Consider the following 17,839-nt stretch of genomic DNA (forward strand, 5'->3'; position numbering starts at 1 on the left):
TTTCAGAGGGGCAGATGAGCAAATCTTCACCTGAAACTAAACCGAGCAGCTTCAGCTCTGGACAGTTTTTCCAGTATTTGTAACTGTGGGGTCAATTTCCTCTGTGTGTGTTCATCTGTGGGTCTCGACACTTTTCACGTGCTTCACCTTCACCTGGTCACGGTTTTGCAGCAACATCAGCATTTGGCACAATGGAGGCTTTGTGACTTACCTCCAAGTTTCCCTTCAGATCAAGCAAATTAAAAAAAAAACGTCAACACAACTTGGTGATATCCGAATCTAAATAGAGTGTAGACGCATCGTTAAGTGGCGGCGAGCGGTATGCTTGGGTTTGCATTCTCACTTTGTTGCTGACTGGCTATCACTGGCACCACACAATCAAAAGTCCCACTGCAATCAGGATCTACAGTGAGGCAGACAATCCACTGCCACCGAGCCGCACCGGCACAAAAGCATGGCACTGGCTGTTTATCACATCAGGGCCACACAGTGACAAACACCAGAGGATCAGAGACATAAAAACTAAAACTGCTGCATCAATGAATTTCATAGTGGCATTTATTAGTGGGCGAGTCTTCTTTTTGCTTCAACGTTAGATTTTCCACCCATTCATCTTTTAGTGAGATGAATAAAAGAGACACGTTGGTTATAAATGACTGAACCAGTGCAAAAGTCCATGCAAAAATGTTTGATTAAAATAACAACTACAGAAGATCCAGACTGCAACAAAGCACTAATAGGGAATTACTAATTGCATTAGAATTACTATGGCAACAACACATCATCAGCAGGTAAAACTAAGCGGTCTCACTCCGGTCTGACCAGCTCACGCTCACTATCAGTGGTGAACAGCCTCGTGCACCAGGCTGTGAAAAGCAGCAGCCATTTTGACATTAAAAGTTCAAGATGCCTCTGGGTGTCTCGGTACCTGTGGGATCCAGAACCGGCCCAGCAGGGGGTCCAATCTGGCCCGCAAGACGACTTTGTAAAATGAAAAATAAAGTGTGAAATTAACTGCTATTGCTTATTTATGCAGCCTTTTTGTGTTTCAGAGTAGTGGACATAACTACACTATAACTATACTCAAACCTAAAGTGAAGCATCAGTACAGCAGCAGTGAAAGCTCACTGCCTTGCAACACTGCTGAGAGCGACGCCGCTGAGGGCGACGCCGCCGCTGAGAGCGACGCCGCGCTGCTGAGAGCGACGCCGCTGAGAGCGACGCCGCTGAGAGCAGCGACGCCGGTGAGAGCGACGCCGGTGAGAGCGACGCCGCTGAGAGCGACGCCGGTGAGAGCGACACTGGGACAGTCAATCAGATTTTTTGTTTAGTTTTTATTTCATTCATTGACAAAAAACCAATTCAATACACTAAAATACAAACATTTAGAGGGTGGGTGTCGCCTCAAAAAGCGACGCCGCTATGAACGCTTGAACTTTAGTATGGAAGTAAAACTGTGCCATCAGATTCTGAATTCGAATTTCTAACTCTGAATTTTTTTTGCAAACAAAATTCATTTTTTGCAGTTGAATTTTTACACACTGAATATTTTTAGATGTTGAAAAAAAATCAGAAGCAAAAACAGATACATACAGAATCTGATGGCACAGTTTTACTTCCATACTTTCGCCCCAACGTGATAGAAAAGGGTAAAATTTGGCTCCTGGGGTGAAATGATTTTTACACTCCTGCTTTAAAGGGGTGATATATTCACTCTCTAAAGGTTTTCCAACAGTAATAAATGTCTCCATACCTGGAATACCCAGAAGTTAAGAACGTCTGTCCTCTCTCTTCCTGGCTTCTTTACATTTTTAAAGTGTGGAGATTTTGGGGACAATAAACTGAAAACAATATTTTTGACCGTGACCCATGTAAAAGTGTTGAGAAGTTGTATGTGACGTATAACAGTATATATATCAGTGACATTTATTTTAGTGCTGCGTTTGAACTTAAAGGGGTCATATTATACAACAATCCCCAGTTTTTGTGAAGTTATCCATATGGCTACATCAGGGGTCAGTAACCTTTACTGCTCAAAGAGCCATTTGGTCCTGTTTCCCACTGAACACTACACTCAAAGAGTGTTTTATTTTATTTTGACAGTCCCACAGACCATGCCAGGACGACACGACACACAAAACCTTCTTCACTGCTGGTTGACAACTTACAACTAATAAACTAAACTACATGAACTAAGCAACAAAAACACAACACAATTATTAGCAACACTACAAACCTAACATAACCCCAATAATTACATTTAAAACACCACAAACAGAAACTCCCATAATGCATTGCAGCTCTCAGCTCCTTTATCGCTACACATTATTAAAATGGAAGATAAATGTGGGAGATGTGGATTGTTAGAACCATGAGTGTGATGGTGTGGCTTTAATGTCCTGTAGTTGTTGTGGAATTCACTAGAATGTTCCGTCACTCTCAACAAGTCTGCAATGAACCTCCTGGAACTGTCGGCTTTTACTGTGAAAGGTACAGGAAGCTCCCAGCTTCAGACACCAGTTGAGCCGCTGTCATGACCTGCAGCCGCGATTCTACGTTCTTCATCCTTTATTGTTGTAATGACGTTACATCACCGCGTCGTTCACGACCCTACATTTTACCACTCTTTGTAGGGACTGCGCTCTGGGTGGCTTTGCCTCCTTACGTCCCTCTCTGGGTGGCTTTGCCTCCATACGTCCCTCTCTGGGTGGCTTTGCCTCCTTACATCCCTCTCTGGGTGGCCTTGCCTCCTTACGTCCCTCCAGGATGAACTGCAGTAGGACCGAGGCTCAAGGAGCCGCAGTGGAGGGACCAATGAGCCACAGTGGAGGACCAAAGAGCCTCAGTGGAGGACCAAAGAGCCACAGTGGAGGACCAAAGAGCCACAGTGGAGGGACCAAAGAGCCACAGTGGAGGGACCAAAGAGCCACAGTGGAGGACCAAAGAGCCACAGTGGAGGACCAAAGAGCCTCAGTGGAGGACCAAAGAGCCACAGTGGAGGACCAAAGAGCCACAGTGGAGGACCAAAGAGCCTCAGTGGAGGACCAAAGAGCCACAGTGGAGGACCAAAGAGCCTCAGTGGAGGACCAAAGAGCCTCAGTGGAGGACCAAAGAGCCACAGTGGAGGACCAAAGAGCCACAGTGGAGGACCAAAGAGCCACAGTGGAGGACCAAAGAGCCTCAGTGGAGGACCAAAGAGCCTCAGTGGAGGACCAAAGAGCCACAGTGGAGGACCAAAGAGCCTCAGTGGAGGACCAAAGAGCCTCAGTGGAGGACCAAAGAGCCTCAGTGGAGGACCAAAGAGCCACAGTGGAGGACCAAAGAGCCACAGTGGAGGACCAAAGAGCCACAGTGGAGGACCAAAGAGCCACAGTGGAGGACCAAAGAGCCACAGTGGAGGACCAAAGAGCCTCAGTGGAGGACCAAAGAGCCACAGTGGAGGACCAAAGAGCCTCAGTGGAGGACCAAAGAGCCTCAGTGGAGGACCAAAGAGCCACAGTGGAGGACCAAAGAGCCTCAGTGGAGGACCAAAGAGCCACAGTGGAGGACCAAAGAGCCACAGTGGAGGACCAAAGAGCCACAGTGGAGGACCAAAGAGCCACAGTGGAGGACCAAAGAGCCTCAGTGGAGGACCAAAGAGCCACAGTGGAGGACCAAAGAGCCTCAGTGGAGGACCAAAGAGCCACAGTGGAGGACCAAAGAGCCTCAGTGGAGGACCAAAGAGCCACAGTGGAGGGACCAAAGAGCTGCGGGTTGCCGACCCCTGGTCTATATCTATTATGCAACATCATCACGTGATGCTTGCCGCACACCATTTAAGATTAATATTAATGGCTGAGCACAAGACAAGGCTTTATTTAAACTACAACAAAGTTTCTTTGTTGTTGTGGTTTTAAAAAAGAACAACCTCCATTACTGAAACTCACAAATCCATATTCTATATTCCCCGGTAAAGCTGGATGTGGGACCATGTGCATTTAAAAGGGGAATGTGACAGAGTGAAGCATTATGGAATTGATCAATTGCATGGTATTCTTGGTGCGTATGAACGTGGACAATATTCTGATGTCTTTATGCAGTGTTCCTGTAAAATCTGATCTCTCAGCCAGATAGCATTCAATCAAATTAACAAAAAAAGAACCATAGGAGCCAATTAGAGGAAGATTGTATACTGCTTACATAGTACTTTAGTTAACAGCAAAGTTATTTGAAGGAAAATATTTGGCTTAGTGAGTAAGACATACCCCATGTTTTGACTGCTGTTGTATCTCTCCATCCATCCATCCATTATCTACCGCTTATTCTGGGCCGGGTTACCAAAACTTCCTCCAGCTCTTCTGGTGGCACCCCAAGGTGTTCCCAGGCCATAGAGAGACATAGTCCCTCCAGTGTGTCCTCCGTCTGCCCCGAGGTCTCCTAGTAGAGGGACATGCCCGGAACACCTCACTAAGGGGGGCGTCCAAAACCAATGCCCAAGCCACCTCAGCTGGCTCTTCTGGATGTGGAGGAGCAACGGCTCTACTCTGAGCTCCTCCCTGGTGACTCCCCCTTAAACTGCTACCTTATCGTGGTGGGGGCATTTGAGTACCTGAATGATCCTGGGAGCTATGTTGTCGGGGGTTTTATGCCCCCCAGTAGGGTCTCAAGGCAAACAGGTCCTTAATGACGATTCAAGACTAAAAGCAGTTCAACACACCCCTATGAACAAACAAGGAAAGAGAAGAGTGCTTGGTAAAGCACAGCGGGGCACCGCCCTGGAGCCAGGCCTCTTGTTGGGGTTCCTACGAGAGCGCCTGGTGGCCGAGCCCTTGCCACGGGACCTGGCCAGGCTCAGCCCGAAGGGGCAACGTGGGGCTCTTCTCTTAGGGGTTGGGTGCAGTGTGGAATGGGTGGCAGTCCATGGCAGGGGCCGTGAAGGCCCAATCCCTGGACACAGAATCTGTTTTTTGGGACACGGAACATGACCTCGCTGGGGGGAAGGAGCCCGAGCTTGTGTGGGAGGCTGAGAGATACCGTCTAGATATAGTCGGGCTCACCTCCACTCACAGCTTGGACTCTGGAACCCAGCTCCTCCACAGGGGCTGGATACTCCACTTCTCTGGAGTTGCCCGCGGTGTAAGGCGGCGGGCTGGAGTGGGCTTGCTTATTGCCCCACAGCTCAGCCGCCATGTGTTGGAGTTCACCCCGGTGAACAAGAGGGTCGTGTCCCTACGCCTTCGAGTAGGGGACAGGTCTCTGACTGTTGTCTCGGCCTATGGACCGAACAGCAGTTCAGAGTACCCAACCTTCTTGGAGTCCCTGGGAGTCCCTGATCTGAACCCGAGCAGTGTTATTTGCTGATCTCAACTGGAGATGTCATCAGGTGGTGGAAGGAATACCTCGAGGACTAGACACAGTCAGGGACCAGAGGGGGTCTGGTTTGGGGACCACAGAATCTCGTCTCTGCTTTTTACAGATGATGTGGTTCTGCTGTGTCTGTGTGACGTCATCATCTCATAATAAACTAGTCCTATCTTTAAAACCTCAGAATCACTTTATTAATCCCCGGGGAAAGTCTTTAGCAACGCAGCACAAACTGGAGTGTTTCCAGAACCAATGTAGTACAAATGATTGGGACTATTTTCAGGGAGTTTAGCGCGGAGGAGGACGCACCTTCATGGAGGTGTGAATCGCCTGCTACAGTGGAGGAGCTGCTTTTCATCGGTTTGATGTCGCGGTCTGTGCCGCTCTCCTCGGCAAGCTGACGTTTTAAAACGGTGCCGTCTGGCGGCCACCTCGCTGTACAACGGCTTTGCAAACATCCACGTTGATGTGTTGCTTTGTGGTGTTTTGAGCATAAAACACGTTCAAACAGTGACATGTCACGAGAAGTAGGATAGCACAGTGCTACAACGCTAACCCGCAAGCTGGCTGCAAACTATGGAATGGATTTCACGACTCATTGAGACCTGCCTCCGTTCAGGAAATCCAGTCCACAGTTTGCAGCCAGCGAGCAGAGCAGCAGCAGGGAAACACCGTGGAGTCATTTCAGCAACAGTAAAGCACAGATGAGGCTTCATGGATCTGAAATCTCCGTCGGTCATGTGCGCCAAGAAGGCCATTCTTTGTGAGAAACAAAGCCATGTGGACATATACTAGACATATGAAAAATATATAAAATATTAATTACAAACAATATGTAAAAGTACATTGTACAGGATTTATTTTCTCAAAAAATTCTGAAATCTCATACGGAGAGTTGTCCGCTGAGGGTTCCAGACAATAAAGCAGCTGCTGGGATCTCCTTGTACAGACAGTTTTCTCCTTATCATAAGAGGAGAAACAAAAACACATAATGTTTGAAATAAGACTCAAGGATTCACCGGCTTTTTCCCGTGCAGGCAGGCGTGAGGTCGAGAGCAGTGCTTTCTAAACAGCCCATAGGACCCCGACCAAAGAGAGAAGTATGAACCACAGCGGACGGAACGTGAACTGTTCACTGCGATAACAGGCCTTGTGCTGAATCGTCAAGCTCAAGAACCAGAAAGGAGTCAACAAAACTTTTTGTTGTTTAAAAACTACCTTATCAGGACAAAATATAGAAAATATTCCCATTTCAATCAGGCCAAAGCGAAACTACATCTGATTCTCAGTCTACTGGTCAACTTTAACTGGGGAAAAAAAAAAAAAATGTTCACGTTTTTTTACAAAATTAAAATAAGGAACTTCTGTGGTTTGTTCATCCGTGCGCAGTTCCTGTTAAGGCTGCCGTGTCAGCTGTCTCATCTTAAAACAGGAAAAGACAAATTAGACAAGTGAATTCAGCCTGCAGGGTTACAGCAGGCTAAAGTGGCTCACCATGTGGTAACAAGGCTATCTCTGTAAGTACACAGTAAGGAGCTTAATCAGGCCAAAGTGGGAAACACTGGAGAGACAGAGTCCGGCTCAAGGGACCCACAATACAACAATATGGTACGACGAAGCAATACATTAAAATCTGTCTTTAGAGGGAAAGACTGAAACAACAATCTCATCATTTAACAAGCAACAAAAACAACGACGGCTGCTTGAGCTATAAATATGATGTACGTCTGAAAGGAGAAAAAAAACTGTGACATCACTGAAGTGAGACAGTCCTCACAATTCTGCTCACCTCTTGATCTGTTTCTTTCATTTATTGTCATATCATTGGGACAAATTGATGCAAACGTGGCGACATGATTACTTCTATTTGATGTTTGTTTGTGTGTAATGTATATTGTGTTTTTAATGTCATGTTTTCTGTGTATGCGGCTCACTTCCGGGTTGTGGGATGCTCATGCTGCAGTCTGACAACATACTAGGCCTGGGCAATAAACCGAAAATTTACAGATACTGAAATTAACGAAAATTAGCGACGGCATTTTGCCCATGTCAGTATATTCGGTTTTTTTAAAATAAGAAAAGAAAGGTTGGTTTTGAGTGTGTGTAGGCAGCCTGTCCCTTTAAGAGGCTGTGGAGAAAATGGAGAGAGGAGGTGATGGAGGAGGGTCAGAAGGTGTAGCGGCTGCTGGGGGGCTGAAGTGAACGGCTTTAGAAGCCTTGGAAGCAAATCCTCCATATTTAGACTCAGAGGCAGAGACGCCAGCTGTGGGAATCCACGCCTCCATCGCCCCGTGGAGCGACACAGCGTCCGTCCAGCTGGACGTGAAAAGTCATTTTAATGTCATATAAGTTCTTTCAGGAGAATTAGGTAAGACGGTCTTTTTTCAGAAATCCCGTGTTTTCAGGTGACATACAGACAAAGTCACGGTCTAATCCTCTCAGTCCTTCTCATTTCAAGTCATCTGTGCTTCTCAGCTCTTCAATACATCTTAACTAAAAGGACTTCATTTGTACTTTCTTCATTATTTCCAGACAGTGTAGTTTTACAGTCCTTTAAAGTGGTAATAAATAAGTCCAGGGGAGTCATACTATCAATATAACTGCTACATCTAGTGGACAAACTCTTTTATTTGTGCAGTGGCGTCGTTATCGTCCATTTATCGTTATCGACGTGAACTGATCAATATATCCTGATATTGATTTGAGGCCATATCGCCCAGCCTTACAACATACATTTAAATTCTAACAAAAAAAAAGATCAACAAAAGTAAATACCTGCCACGTGAATTAATCCTTCAATTCAATCATGAACAGCCAAGATGGCAGATTAGCATCAACAGCACACAAAAATAGAAATCAATGGATTGAACAGTGCTCCGTGAGATGTTCAAAGCTTGGGACATCTGTTTACATGGACTTCTATGGACTTCATGGTCCTGTTTGCTCCCCAATATTCTCTTAACGAACCTCTGAGGCGTCACAGAACAGCTGTATTGGTACTGAGGTTACATTACACACAGCTGGACTCTATTTAGTCATCAGGCCAACATTCAATCATTCAGCAGTCATCAGGCAACTTCTGAAGGTCGTTGGTTGAACTCAGAGAAAAGGGGGCTGGACACTTTTGTGTCTTATTTGTGAACAAAATGTAAAGTCATGTATAATTTTCTATGTACTTCACAATAGTGTGACACTTTGTGTTGGTCTTTCACATAAAATTCCAATAAAATATATCTGAGACAAAATGTGGAAAAGTTCAAGGGGTATGAATACTTTTGCAAGCCACTGTACACATCTGTTCCCGGAACACGTCCCACCGTGTTCCGGGGTGAGTACGGCTGGAGTACGGGGGGCACGCTAGCTCAGGCGTGGTGCTACTGGGGGGGCTGGGTAGTGGTTCTCCCTCCCTATTCACAGTTGGGTTGGTGGAGGATGAGGTCTTGTAGTGGCCTGGTGGGGTCCTGGGGCTATTATTGGGGCTCCTGGGGGTTTGAGGGTGGCTGTCCTCCGGCCGGGCCTGGCTGGGCCTTCACTCTTCCTGGTCTGGGGCTCGGCGGCTGGGGCCCTCTCTGTCCCGCCGGGGTTGGGGGGGTGGTGGAGAGAGATAGGTCCCTGGAGGCGCGGCGGCCTCCACTGCCGGGATCAGGGGGGGTTCTGCCTGGGGGCCCTGCTCCGGCCGGTCCCGGCTTGGTGGCTCGGGTCGGGGCCCGGGGCTCTGCGCCCTTTATCCTTCTCTTGTGGGCCCCTCTGGCCTGGGGGGGGGCCTTGCTGCACTCCATCTGGTGCCTTCCGGGTTGGGGCGTGGCTCTCCGGGGGGGTTTGTCGGGGCCTCCCGTGAGATTTGCTGCTGATTTTTCTTATTTACTGCTATTCTTTCAATTATCAAAATCGTGTTTTTTGTTATGTTATCATTGTTGCTGTTGTTGTTGTTGTTGTTGTTTTGCTTTTTGTTTTGTTGATTTGTTTTTTGCCTACCTGCTAATTTATACTCTTGCGAGAAAAGGACGTTACTGTCAAGACCAGGGGCCGGCACCCCGCGGCTCCTTGAGCCTCGGGCCCACTGCAGGTCATCCCAGAGCAGGGTGGTATGGGAGGCAAGGCAACGGGTGGTATGGGAGGCAAGGCAACGGGTGGTATGGGAGGTAAGGCAAAGGGTGGTATGGGAGGTAAGGCAAAGGGTGGTATGGGAGGTAAGGCAAAGGGTGGTATGGGAGGCAGGGCAAAGGGTGGTATGGGAGGTAGGGCAAAGGGTTGTATGGGAGGCAAGGCAACGGGTGGTATGGGAGGTAAGGCAAAGGGTGGTATGGGAGGCAAGGCAAAGGGTGGTATGGGAGGTAGGGCAAAGGGTTGTATGGGAGGCAAGGCAACGGGTGGTATGGGAGGTAAGGCAACGGGTGGTATGGGAGGTAAGGCAACGGGTGGTATGGGAGGCAAGGCAACGGGTGGTATGGGAGGCAAGGCAACGGGTGGTATGGGAGGTAAGGCAACGGGTGGTATGGGAGGCAAGGCAACGGGTGGTATGGGAGGTAAGGCAAAGGGTGGTATGGGAGGTAAGGCAAAGGGTGGTATGGGAGGTAAGGCAAAGGGTGGTATGGGAGGCAGGGCAAAGGGTGGTATGGGAGGTAGGGCAAAGGGTTGTATGGGAGGCAAGGCAACGGGTGGTATGGGAGGTAAGGCAAAGGGTGGTATGGGAGGCAAGGCAAAGGGTGGTATGGGAGGTAGGGCAAAGGGTTGTATGGGAGGCAAGGCAACGGGTGGTATGGGAGGTAAGGCAAAGGGTGGTATGGGAGGTAAGGCAAAGGGTGGTATGGGAGGTAAGGCAAAGGGTGGTATGGGAGGCAGGGCAAAGGGTGGTATGGGAGGTAGGGCAAAGGGTTGTATGGGAGGCAAGGCAACGGGTGGTATGGGAGGTAAGGCAAAGGGTGGTATGGGAGGCAAGGCAAAGGGTGGTATGGGAGGTAGGGCAAAGGGTTGTATGGGAGGCAAGGCAACGGGTGGTATGGGAGGTAAGGCAACGGGTGGTATGGGAGGTAAGGCAACGGGTGGTATGGGAGGCAAGGCAACGGGTGGTATGGGAGGCAAGGCAACGGGTGGTATGGGAGGTAAGGCAACGGGTGGTATGGGAGGCAAGGCAACGGGTGGTATGGGAGGTAAGGCAAAGGGTGGTATGGGAGGTAAGGCAAAGGGTGGTATGGGAGGTAAGGCAAAGGGTGGTATGGGAGGCAGGGCAAAGGGTGGTATGGGAGGTAGGGCAAAGGGTTGTATGGGAGGCAAGGCAACGGGTGGTATGGGAGGTAAGGCAAAGGGTGGTATGGGAGGCAAGGCAAAGGGTGGTATGGGAGGTAGGGCAAAGGGTTGTATGGGAGGCAAGGCAATGGGTGGTATGGGAGGTAAGGCAAAGGGTGGTATGGGAGGTAAGGCAAAGGGTGGTATGGGAGGCAAGGCAACGGGTGGTATGGGAGGCAAGGCAACGGGTGGTATGGGAGGCAAGGCAACGGGTGGTATGGGAGGCAAGGCAACGGGTGGTATGGGAGGCAAGGCAACGGGTGGTATGGGAGGCAAGGCAAAGGGTGGTATGGGAGGTAAGGCAACGGGTGGTATGGGAGGCAAGGCAACGGGTGGTATGGGAGGCAAGGCAACGGGTGGTATGGGAGGCAAGGCAACGGGTGGTATGGGAGGCAAGGCAACGGGTGGTATGGGAGGTAAGGCAACGGGTGGTATGGGAGGCAAGGCAACGGGTGGTATGGGAGGTAAGGCAATGGGTGGTATGGGAGGCAAGGCAACGGGTGGTATGGGAGGCAAGGCAAAGTGCACCCAGAGCCAACTGCGTTGCTCAGTCCCTACAAAGAGTGGTAAAATGTAGGGTCGTGAACGACGCGGTGATGTAACGTCATTACAACAATAAAGGATGAAGAACGTAGAATTGCGGCTGCAGGTCATGACAGTGGCTCAACTGGTGTCTGAAGCTGGGAGCTTCCTGTACCTTTCACAGTAAAAGCCGACAGTTCCAGGAGGTTGATTACAGACTTGTTGAGAGTGACGGAACATTCTAGTGAATCACACAACAACTACAGGACATTAAAGCCACACCATCACACTCATGGTTCTAACAATCCACATCTCCCACATTTATCTTCCATTTTAATAATGTGTAGCAATAAAGGAGCTGAGAGCTGCAATGCATTATGGGAGTTTCTGTTTGTAGTGTTTTAAATATAATTATTGGGGGTTATGTTAGGTTTGTAGTGTTGCTAATAATTGTGTTTTTGTTGCTTAGTTCATGTAGTTTAGTTTATTAGTTGTAAGTTGTCAACCAGCAGTGAAGAAGGTTTTGTGTGTCGTGTCGTCCTGGCATGGTCTTCCTGTGGGACTGTCAAAATAAAAGACTGATGTGTAGTGTCCTCCTGGCATGGTCTTCCTGGGGGACTGTCAAAATGAAAGACTGATGTGTAGTGTCCTCCTGGCATGGTCTTCCTGGGGGACTGTCAAAATAAAAGACTGATGTTCAGGTCTGTTGTAAAGTATAAGCTTTTTCTCTAGTGTGCTTCTTTGACATTACTGACCATAATATCAGTGATATTGTGAGTGGCAATGTAGACATGTGTGTGTGTGGGTGAGTTGGAGTGTGTGTGGGTGAGTTGGAGTGTGTGTGTGTGACTTGGAGTGTGTGTGGGTGAGTTGGAGTGTGTGTGGGTGAGTTGGAGTGTGTGTGGGTGAGTTGGGGTGTGTGTGGGTGAGTTGGGGTGTGTGTGGGTGAGTTGGAGTGTGTGTGGGTGAGTTGGAGTGTGTGTGGGTGAGTTGGGGTGTGTGTGGGTGAGTTGGGGTGTGTGTGGGTGAGTTGGAGTGTGTGTGGGTGAGTTGGAGTGTGTGTGGGTGAGTTGGAGTGTGTGTGGGTGAGTTGGAGTGTGTGTGGGTGAGTTGGAGTGTGTGTGGGTGAGTTGGAGTGTGTGTGGGTGAGTTGGAGTGTGTGTGGGTGAGTTGGGGTGTGTGTGGGTGAGTTGGGGTGTGTGTGGGTGAGTTGGGGTGTGTGTGGGTGAGTTGGAGTGTGTGTGGGTGAGTTGGGGTGTGTGTGGGTGAGTTGGAGTGTGTGTGGGTGAGTTGGAGTGTGTGTGGGTGAGTTGGAGTGTGTGTAGGTGAGTTGGGGTGTGTGTGTGTGAGTTGGGGTGTGTGTGTGTGAGTTGGGGTGTGTGTGGGTGAGTTGGGGTGTGTGTGGGTGAGTTGGAGTGTGTGTGGGTGAGTTGGAGTGTGTGTGGGTGAGTTGGAGTGTGTGTGTGTGTGACTTGGAGTGTGTGTGGGTGAGTTGGAGTGTGTGTGGGTGAGTTGGAGTGTGTGTGGGTGAGTTGGAGTGTGTGTGTGTGACTTGGAGTGTGTGTGGGTGAGTTGGAGTGTGTGTGGGTGAGTTGGAGTGTGTATGGGTGAGTTGGGGTGTGTGTGGGTGAGTTGGGGTGTGTGTGGGTGAGTTGGAGTGTGTGTGGGTGAGTTGGAGTGTGTGTGGGTGAGTTGGGGTGTGTGTGGGTGAGTTGGGGTGTGTGTGGGTGAGTTGGAGTGTGTGTGGGTGAGTTGGAGTGTGTGTGGGTGAGTTGGAGTGTGTGTGGGTGAGTTGGAGTGTGTGTGGGTGAGTTGGAGTGTGTGTGGGTGAGTTGGAGTGTGTGTGGGTGAGTTGGAGTGTGTGTGGGTGAGTTGGGGTGTGTGTGGGTGAGTTGGGGTGTGTGTGGGTGAGTTGGGGTGTGTGTGGGTGAGTTGGAGTGTGTGTGGGTGAGTTGGGGTGTGTGTGGGTGAGTTGGAGTGTGTGTGGGTGAGTTGGAGTGTGTGTGGGTGAGTTGGAGTGTGTGTAGGTGAGTTGGGGTGTGTGTGTGTGAGTTGGGGTGTGTGTGTGTGAGTTGGGGTGTGTGTGGGTGAGTTGGGGTGTGTGTGGGTGAGTTGGGGTGTGTGTGGGTGAGTTGGGGTGTGTGTGGGTGAGTTGGAGTGTGTGTGGGTGAGTTGGGGTGTGTGTGGGTGAGTTGGAGTGTGTGTGGGTGAGTTGGAGTGTGTGTGGGTGAGTTGGAGTGTGTGTGGGTGAGTTGGAGTGTGTGTGGGTGAGTTGGAGTGTGTGTGGGTGAGTTGGAGTGTGTGTGGGTGAGTTGGGGTGTGTGTGTGTGAGTTGGGGTGTGTGTGTGTGAGTTGGGGTGTGTGTGGGTGAGTTGGGGTGTGTGTGGGTGAGTTGGAGTGTGTGTGGGTGAGTTGGGGTGTGTGTGGGTGAGTTGGGGTGTGTGTGGGTGAGTTGGAGTGTGTGTGGGTGAGTTGGGGTGTGTGTGGGTGAGTTGGGGTGTGTGTGTGTGAGTTGGGGTGTGTGTGGGTGAGTTGGGGTGTGTGTGGGTGAGTTGGGGTGTGTGTGGGTGAGTTGGAGTGTGTGTGGGTGAGTTGGAGTGTGTGTGGGTGAGTTGGGGTGTGTGTGTGTGAGTTGGGGTGTGTGTGGGTGAGTTGGGGTGTGTGTGGGTGAGTTGGGGTGTGTGTGGGTGAGTTGGAGTGTGTGTGGGTGAGTTGGGGTGTGTGTGGGTGAGTTGGAGTGTGTGTGGGTGAGTTGGAGTGTGTGTGGGTAAGTTGGAGTGTGTGTGGGTGAGTTGGGGTGTGTGTGTGTGAGTTGGGGTGTGTGTGGGTGAGTTGGGGTGTGTGTGTGTGAGTTGGGGTGTGTGTGGGTGAGTTGGAGTGTGTATGGGTGAGTTGGAGTGTGTATGGGTGAGTTGGGGTGTGTGTGGTTCTCTGGGTGTTGTTCAGTGGGAAACGGGACCAACTGGCTCTTTGAGCATTAAAGGTCACGACCCCTGGTCCAGATAGAGTTGCTCAGGCTGGTTTAATTTCATGACAGTTGGAAAATATTTGGACCAGTGTGATTACTGTATAAAAAAAAATATCTGTTAAAACACATAGGAAGGAGTGTACTGTATTTAAAAATGTTTTTTTAATAAAAAAAAAAAAAAAAGTCCTTTTGACAATGACTTGGTGTGCATAAATTAAATGAAAACAGCATAAAAAAATGCAAAATTAAATAAAATGTGAACATATCAAAGGCTCATATTATGTAAAATTCCCTTTCTAACAGTTCTCCAGCAGAACTAATCGTCTCCACACCTGCAAGACGTCCCAGAAGAGAACAAAGTGTGTCCTCTCTCTCCCTGGTGGTTCCAGGTTTTAAAAAGTGTGTTGCTCCAAGCAGCCAATCAGAATCAAACCCTCTATAGTGTCATCGGGGGTTCAGCCAATCACAATCAAGGTAGGCTCCTCCCCTTTGACTCCTCCCACAATCAGGCAGCTCTGCTCTGGCACATGGCGCCACCAGAGGAAGTACTTCCTCCTCTTCCCAAGATGGGCGTGTGTGGGCGGAGCCAGTCCAGCTCACACAGACACAGCAGATTCTGAATGCAGCTCCTAGGATCAATATTCTAATGGAGGAGAATCAAGGGAAAGATGGATTTTAGGCGATGAACTTTGAATAGAATGTTTCGGGACGATGAGACCGAATGAAAGTATTGAAAAGTTGTAAAATAGGACTCCTTTAAATAATTATAGCTACAAAAATTGTTTATGACAGAACTATTCCTGCTAAAGTGGTTTTATACGACAGATAGAAAAGCTGGTCCGAAGCGTGTTGCTGCGTCTATACTTATTTCAAAGGCTTTGATATATAAAGTCCTATTTAACAATACTCTAGACTGGCAGCAGTAATAGGATACAGTTATCTCCAAACCACTGTCAATAAAGCTCGAGGCACAGCAGGACACACGTGTGTGTAAGTGATAACAAGTGGAAAGGGGTTTTCATATGTGCAAAATTTGAACCGTTAAAGTAAAAGTCTTTTCACTAGAAACACAAAATAAAAAATACAAGAAAAGGCAAGCTTATAACACGCTCATATAACTTCCTGCAAATGAAGACACACAGACAAGCGTCGCTCAAAGTGAGAGATGTTTGAATTCAAAAGTGTAAGACCTGTGAAATCGTCATCTTGCATCATGGCAACGAGATAAAGACACGCAAACTGCATGAGACTCCTTCAGCTCATGGTGTTAAAACAATCCCTGTATGAAGGAGGAGGGGTGAACATGTACCGTTATAAACCTTTCAATCAAAGAGTCAGACCACAGCCATCACATGAGCAGAAGGATTTACCCACAGTTTCATAAATATTTTTTTTTTTTAAATCAACTTCAATTCCAGAAATAAAACATGCAATACTTTCTTTAACATCACAGAGGCTCAAGGTGGAACCCAAACATCAGCTGAGTCAGTTCTTCTCACAATATCTTCCTCTGTTAGACCTCCTTTGTGTTTTCATTCACCTGTGAGCTCAGAGAACTTCATTCAATCGTGACAAGGGGATAATGGGGAACAGTAATCCAATATATCTCAGTGGCTTGGCCTCTACACTGTAATGCTCCATCACTGATGCTGTACAGTGCTTTAGGGGCGCAGCTCTGATTGGGATTGTTGAAACAGAAACTGAAACACCACCACGTTCACCAAAACAGACTGATGTGGTTTTACTTATGGTATCTGTACACCTCATATCCCCCGTTCACTCTCTCCCTCCCTCCCTCCCTCCCCCCCCCTCCCCCTCCCTCCCTAAAGCAAAGCTTGCAAAGCACAGAGCAGAAATTACTACAAGTTACACCAAATGCATTCAAAGACACAAAATGCTTTCAAGAGTTCAAAACTATTTCATGAAATCTTATTGAAATGAGTCGTGTTGTGTGGGTAATCAATGCTCACTACGCAGGACGGGCACAAAACAACCATATGTATAGGATTGTTATTCTTTTACTATTTGTTTCAAACATTTCTTCTCTCTATGTTGTTTAGCTGCAAATACCTCAGTTTTATAAACAAAGGAAACACAACCAGAGTGGATATCTGTCAAATTAGAATGAGAATGGGTTTGATGTAATATTACTTCGAATGTTTTATACATTATTAACTGACCTTAGATTTTAGACATCGCCACATTATTTTTGGTATAATTTAATCCAAGCAAAAATAGAAAATAAATCTGAGGCACCGCTTGAGATTACTGGATTACTCCCATTACTGCCCCTGAACGCACCACCAAGAAGAGACGTGTAGGCAGCTACTGTAAATACCACAGCTGTATAAACAGAGAGCAAAAACAGCTACGAATTAGCGAGCAATTCGTAATGACTGTTTCACATATTCTTTTTTAATGTTATTGTTTTATAGTGACACCTGGTCGCCACACCTCTCCAGGTTAGATCTGTGAGAAAACCGACCATAATCAGGCAAAACCTCCTGGCTCGTTTGTTAAAACAGTTCATACATAATGAAGTTTGTTTTTTTTCATTTGTATTATAATTTTTTTTTTTTTTTTTACAACAAACACGTTTCGGTGCAAGCAGCTTGAGGAGTGAGTGGACCGTGAACGCACCACGAAGAGCCAAGCCACCTAAACGTCGTCTGATACAGTAACTGCTAAATGATTGTCATAAACTGTGTAAAACTACTTAAATTACTGGGAAACTATGAAAAACTGCCATACATTTGACACTTAGTGACAGATTGAACTTTTCCAAGGGACTTGAGACGCTCCTGTCCGCTGCAGGAGTTATAAAACAACACCCAAACACGAAATTCTGAAGATATTGTGCTTAATAGTAGTTGTTATTTGTTGTGAAGACTAGTCTCCGACACACACACTCTGCTGTGAAGCTGGTTTATCGTCCTGCTCCGAGCGGAGGCCTGAGATTAGTGTCCGCCGGGCCTGCGAGCCAGGAACACGGCTTTGCGGCTCCGCGGCTCTCCGGGCTCGTTTCCCAGGAACTCTCGCCTCGAACCGCACGATTTAACGGATCGAATCACACGATAACGTGGGAAGAAACACACGCACGGCCCCACGAACAGTCCCCTGCCTGTCCACCCTTCACCGCGACGGGCGGAGCTGAAAAGTGACTCTGAAGCCAACTTTCTGGTCAATCACTTACCGGGAGTGGCGCCTGGTGAGCGGGGAAGACTCGCTCAAGGAGCCCGCCGCCGGCGCCTGGATCCCGGGGAGTTTGGACGACCCGGTCCGGTTGTGTATTGGTATGTTTCCTCCGTCCGGCCGCCGTCCAGAGGAAGCTTCTCCTCACTCAACGTGATTATCATGGGCGGGGGACAGAAAAGTCGAGCAGGGAGTTCCTGTCCCTCGAACAGGGAAACTCAACAGGAAACTGGGCTGCGGGCTGCGAGGCAGGGCTCCTCCGCTGGGGCTCCGCCCTGGCGGAGGGTTATCAAGGTGAGGCCGAGGAATGTCCCGTCACAACCTGGGCTATGGAGGGTGGAGAGTGTCCCGTCACAACCTGGGACTCTGGAGGGTGGAGAGTGTCCCGTCACAACCTGGGACTCTGGAGGGTGGAGAGTGTCCCGTCACAACCTGGGGCTATGGAGGGTGGAGAGTGTCCCGTCACAACCTGGGACTATGGAGGGTGGAGAGTGTCCCGTCACAACCTGGAACTCTGGAGGGTGGAGG

General features: G+C 48.6%; 1 protein-coding gene across 1 annotated transcript in view; it reads right to left on the bottom strand.

Moving 5' to 3' along the window:
* Window positions 1-17,611, bottom strand: part of cyfip1 (cytoplasmic FMR1 interacting protein 1) — a 58,719-nt gene extending 41,108 nt beyond the window's left edge. The window contains exon 1 of the mRNA XM_080506126.1: window positions 17,313-17,611. The gene's annotated coding sequence lies outside the window, so the exon portion shown is untranslated. The remainder of the gene's footprint in view (window positions 1-17,312) is intronic.
* Between the last annotated feature and the right edge of the window lie 228 nt (window positions 17,612-17,839).

This window comes from Blennius ocellaris (assembly GCF_963422515.1).
Source record: "Blennius ocellaris genome assembly, chromosome: 12".
Taxonomy (NCBI): domain Eukaryota; kingdom Metazoa; phylum Chordata; class Actinopteri; order Blenniiformes; family Blenniidae; genus Blennius; species Blennius ocellaris.